Here is a 6,169-nt window from a genome sequence, read left to right on the forward strand (position 1 = left end):
AGCACCTGTAATTGTTTACATTTAAGTACTGATACAATTTTTTTGCAGTATCAGTAATTAAATGACATGCGTGTAACAAATAAAGAGCAAATGTATTCCCATGACCTACTGTTTACAATGGGAGGGATAAAAACTACAAAAGACTTGGAGGTAAATCAAAATGTTCAAATGTTATGAAGATGGAAAAAGAGTATTTCAGACTCCTATGTCTTTAAAACAAATAGACTTGTTTTGTTGGAAAACTGTTTGATAGCTGACTGATATTAGTTAGGTTTTTAATAGGTTTTTACACATTAAGCTGGAAAATACTTACAAAACAGACACAAATCTGTACACAGAAAAAAGCCATCAATTCTAGGCTTTGGTCTATATTTAGTCATTTATTTACCATGAGCTGTATATTTCAACCAAAGTGACAATTTTACATGATGATCCATCAACGTTAAGCTGTCTAATCTGTCATGATTTTATTAAAGTCTGACCCCAAGATGCAGAAGACCAAACAGAGAGACCAGGGAAAAGTTTAAACAGGTTTATTAGGTAATGATGTGGTGAAACCAGTGCTGCTCTGAGCACTAGGGAACGAGACCAGTGTTGCTCTGAACACTGCTCAACAGGAACTGAAGGGTGAGGGGAAGACACTGTGGTTAGTTCAAGGTTCAGTGGGAAATTTGAATCTTAAAATTGGGGGAAAAGGTTGCAGACTCACTTCTCCAGGGAAAGGTGTCCTTTATGGAATCCAGACTGAGAGGATTGTATCAGAGAGTGTCTTGCTTGGAGATGGTTGGACTGGGTTACTCAGACTACGGTTGTTCCTTGGTGAATGGAGAAGCTTAGTGCCACTCAGATTTCCTACAGTACTTTAACGGGCTGTAGTGCTGAAGAAACCTTTGCTTGGTGTGAAGCTCAAACGACCTCTTGGGGAAAGTGGATCCAAACCTCCTGTTTGGAACCCCAGCTCAGTTAGAAGCTCAGTGGAACCTTCCAGAGAGAGAAGGTCCGAACAAATCCAGTTTGCAGGATGACTTCCTGCCGAGAGGCAAAGACAAAAACAAAGTTAAGACTCAGGTTGACAAAAACTCAGTTTGACTCAGAAAAACTCAAGAGGCAGTGGTAGTCAGCAGCTAAAGAACACTCCACAGGTAATGAGGCAATGAGCTGCAGGTGTGCAGGGAGACCCAATGAGGACGGGGCACCACCTGGTGGAGGAGGGAAGGAAACACAAAAACAGACCACACAAACTGGGTTCCTGACATAATTGACCAAAGGTGCTCTACAGACTGTATGATTAGCTTCTCTAGCTGCAGAGCGTCCTCCGAAACAGGTGGGAAAGATCTTCTCCCGAATACAGTATAAGAAATATCGCAATAAAATACCCAAAATGTCTTAATAAATAACACTAAAACATAATTTAAAGTAATTCTAATGAGAAAAATGGCTTTAGTGTCGCCCATTACTCATTATTGGGACTGCGGATGCTTTTCCACCAGTGTCCTTACTGGTTAGAGGTATCCAGATTGAGCTGAAATCTTTCTGAACATCCTGTTTACGACTTTACTAAAGAACTGGTCCATGTGACATGGTGATCGTCTCATCCTCGTGGTCTGGAGGACTTTATTTATGCAGCAAGGTTAACAGCTTTTATGGATACCAGTTGTTTTTGTAAGTTGCACATATTTACATTAAATAAATGTATGTGTGTGTTAGTATAATTTATGTTTTTAAAGCAGGGTTTATATTTGCATTGTGTTTGCACTGATTTGCAGCATTTTTCTGTTGCATGTCTTTTTCTTTTGTAGGACGTTATGTGTTTGTTTTTGCATATATGTATCTGCAGTGTGTTTGCACCTCTTAGCCAATTTAAAATTTCCTGTCTTTGTGGTGGGATTAGGATACATTTTTCTGAATACTGTTGAATACTAACCCGTCTTTCCCACTACTTGCTGGTTTCTTGTTCCCATGTGGATTTAATTCACCCTGTTTGGAACAAGCAGTTTACCTTTAAGCCTGAGGGTGGCAGCAGTGATACAATTATGAGGAATGTTCTACTTTCACATTTTAAAGTTAGAACACAAACCAAAAAGGTAAAATTACCTAAATCAATTTTCCACTTTAAAAGGACCACTAACTTAAAAATGAGTACTACAGAATGCATGTTCTTTTAAGAGTTAGTTTTAATGAGAGTGTCTCTCAGTCATGTATGAGTCTTCCATGTAATTGAAGATGCAGAACAACTGTTAGTTTTAAACAGCACCAAAGTGTTAATATGTGTGGCTTTATAATCAAGAGCAGGATCAAACTCTGGTCTAATTTGAGTAAAAATATAGATGTTTTGCTTGTTTATTTTTCCTGTAGGTTCATTGTGGTTTGAACAATTGATCCTAAAAGTAGTTTAGGCATCGGTTAGTTTTGCTGACTGGCCACCACCAGTGTCAGGTCAGTCTCTTTTTTAAAAATCAGCCTAAAATAATCCTGCTAAATGTTAATTACATTTTTGCAAGTATAAAGACTGGTCATTTGCAAAGCTCTCATTTTTAAATAATAATAAATAAACTTACAAAAACATTTTTTTTTAGGTGTGTGCCTGCTTTAAAATTTTCTTACAGCTTTACAGCTCCAAATGTCATGTTCCTTCTAAGTAACATTGAGATTGAAATATGTTTTCTTTGACAAAGAAAACATATTTCTGGGTTAACCCAAACTGGTTTTCAAAGGTCATACATATTTATATACACTGGAAAAACAATATAGAAATAAGTAAAATTTCCTTAAATTAAGTGTATTTATTCTAATTTGAGTAGGTAAATGAGATGATTTGCCAATTGAATGAGTATTTTGACACTTAAAATAAGATAATTAGATAAAAATGCACTTGAAATGAGACAATGCAATTGTATTTTCTTATTTTAAGTGTAAATTCTCTTGTTCCATTGGCAAAATGTTTCTTTTACCTCCTCAATCCAAGAACAAATGCACTTATTTTAAGAAAAAATGACTTTGCTTGATTCAGATTTTTTCCAGTGTATGAAAAAAATAGATTTTCCTATATAGAAATAAAAACCGCCACAGATGTTTGGTTTTAGACACACTTTCAATAATGGCCCACTCTGGCTGAAAACACCATTAAGAGAGGATAGTGCTATCTTGTGCACAAAAAGGAAACTAAAAAATATTAAAACTAGCCCACCATTAAATACAAACATAAATTATTTAATTTCATTTTGTTAAGATGAAAGCAAGATCATAAAATTAAGTTTAAATTGATTTTAAAGAAACGTACCTTTCCCTTTAGGGAGAAAAGAAAACTGGCAGATAAGCAGTTTTTTTCCCTTCAGAATGGGGTTTTCTCTTGCCTGTTTGTGTATAGATGCTAAAAAAGATTTAGATCAGTTTGTAGTGAATTTTTTTTAAAGTCTTCTACTGCTCAAATCTTCATTTCAAAGTTTGAGTGGTGTAGTTGCATCTTTGCTCCACTAGAGGGAGGTCTAGTAGAGAAGAAATTTTACAGTTTGAGATTTATTTCAGTGGTTTTCTTTCTTGATCCTTTATAGAAATATATATTATTATTACAGTTCTAGTAAGTTGGGATAATAAGTCTGTGACAAATAATTCAAACAAACTTTTTAAATAATAGTTGTTCTTTTCATATTTTTGTCACTGTCTTGTCTGCAGCTATCATTTGTTCATTTGCATTCCTGACAGCTACATTTTTCCTACTGTATATGAGTATATAGATTCCTCTCTACTATTCTAAGCTTTTCTTTCATTAACTTTAAAACAATGTGCTAACTGATGCTTTTAGAGGTTCGGATTCAGCTCCTCGGTAATTTTCCTTCTTTGGTAATGCTGTATGGACTATAAGTTGTTTGAAACCTTTCCTAGTTTCTCTGTAATTACAAAGTCCCTAATAGCATCTTATGGTGCCTTAACGCCATAGTTAACACTTTAGAGAAGCAAACTGGCAAGATTATCTAACATCCAATTGATCTGTTAAAAAAAGTGCATAAGATGATGTGCACAGTCACTATTTTTCAATACTCAAGGAAGCAGAAAGGCTTTACTTTATTCTTCCTATGACTGTACATAATTTGTTAAGAGCGGTAATTGAGAAACTTACAGTTCTGATTATTAGAATTCACAAGAAATGACAAAAAAGAGCAAGGCTCTAAAAAGGCAAGAGGAGTTTATTTATGTAGCACATTTCAGTGGCATAAAAGGCACAGAAAAATGGTTAAACAGTATAAAAGTGACACGGTAAAGTTAGTGGCTTCCATATTAATAAAAAGATAAAATGATTGATAAACATAAAAAAGGATGAAATGGTTGAGACGCTACAGATAAGGCCACTATAAACAAATGCATTTTTAATCTTTAAGCAATTTAGGGTTTCAATGCCTTTACCATTTTCTGGTTAGAGCTTGGAATCCTGAGGTTCTGAGTTCAAGCCCCACTCCCACAGACTGCCACTCTGGGTCCCTGAGCAAGACCCTTAACCCCACACTGCTCCCATGATGGCAGCCTACTGCTCCCCAAAGGGATGGTTTAAATGCAGAGGTAAATTTCTCCAATTTGAGATCAATAAAGTTCAATTATCATGATATCTTCTTTGATACATATACAAAATGATCATATAGTTCCTCTGATTTTTCTGACAATTCTGAATGCAGCTCAAGGTGAAGATCTTTTTAAGAAGCTGAAATATTAAGAAAGTTCAAAGAGTATCCAAAAATATCTGTACATTTCGATGGAAATATATTGTAACTTCGATGATTACTGCATTTTCCTCTTGGCTTTTGTTGGCATTCAATCAGAAATGGAGGACTTTTTGATTAAAAACAAGAGCAACATGAGCAGATCTGTGATACGGCATGCCTCTAACTTTTTTTTTAATATACATATGTATAATTTTATTTTTATGATGTTGCAATTATATATCACAGTATTTCTTCTTCAGTTAGCCTACATAGATTTTGTACGGCTTTTAGACAGTAAATGAGCAGCAGTGAAATGAACATTTGCATGTGATCAAATGTAAACAGTGTGGGAGGGAAAATGCCTTGATATTGAAGTTCAGAGCAGTGCAAAGACAAATATATATGGTGCAAAAATGCAGTAGAAAAACATTTTTTGAGTTGAGTGCTTTTTGGTTTGATGTTATCAGTGTGATGCAGTCTATGACTTGAATTAGAGGTTTTTTTCCACAGTTCAGCAATCTGATAGCTATTGAAAAAAACTGTTGTAGAATCTGGTGGACCTGCAGTGGATGCTGCAAAGCCTCTTCCCAGAGGGCAGCATGGTGGGGGTGTGAGGGGTCATTGATGATGTTACAGTGGGATGAAATGTCTTAAATGGAGAGAAGAGGAGCCCCGATGATCCTCTCTGCTGTTCCCACCAGTCGTCTCTTAAAGAACACACTGCAAAAAATAGAAATCTCAATAAGTAATTTTTTTTTCTTAAAATAAGTGCATTTTTCCTTGAATTGAGGAGGTAAGTGAGACACTTTGCCAATGGCACAAGACGATTTCCTTTTAAAATAAGAAAAAACAATGTTATTGTCTTATTTCAAGTGCATATTATCTAACTATCTTATTTTAAGAGTAAAAATACTCATTCCATTAGCAGCTCATCTTATTTATCTGCTCAAATTAAGGGTAATTATACTTAATTTAAGAATTTTTTTACTTATTTCTGGATTATTTTTGCAGTGCAAAATTTTGGTACAAAACATCAGAATTCCAACCACCAAATATAGAAAAACCAAAGACCAAACTTGTTTAATACAGCTCATCCATTCTCTTTCCAAATTCTCTCAAACTTCTCAGATGCAGGTTTACCACTATAAGTCGGCAAATACATTACATCATAACATTAAATCGGTTCAATTTGATTTAATTCAAAAAAAAATTTTTTTTATCCCAAAGAGACAATAAATATTGTAGTAATTGTAGGTGTTGATAGTGTCATAATCTGGCCTGTTTGCTCTCCCTTAATTAGTCATTCCTTTCACCTGTCGTTTTCCCTCCCTGCCTCTATTATAATTTATTCCTCTCACCTGTTTCCTCTGGTTTATATTCAGTTCAGCCTGAGCATTCAGTGCCAGATCATTGCTTGTCTTTTTGTCAGTCTGTCTGTTCTGTTTTAGTTCACGGTTCATGTCCTGGATCCTAGT

This window comes from Cyprinodon variegatus, unplaced genomic scaffold (genome assembly GCF_000732505.1).
Source record: "Cyprinodon variegatus isolate N-32 unplaced genomic scaffold, C_variegatus-1.0 Scaffold79, whole genome shotgun sequence".
NCBI lineage: Eukaryota > Metazoa > Chordata > Actinopteri > Cyprinodontiformes > Cyprinodontidae > Cyprinodon > Cyprinodon variegatus.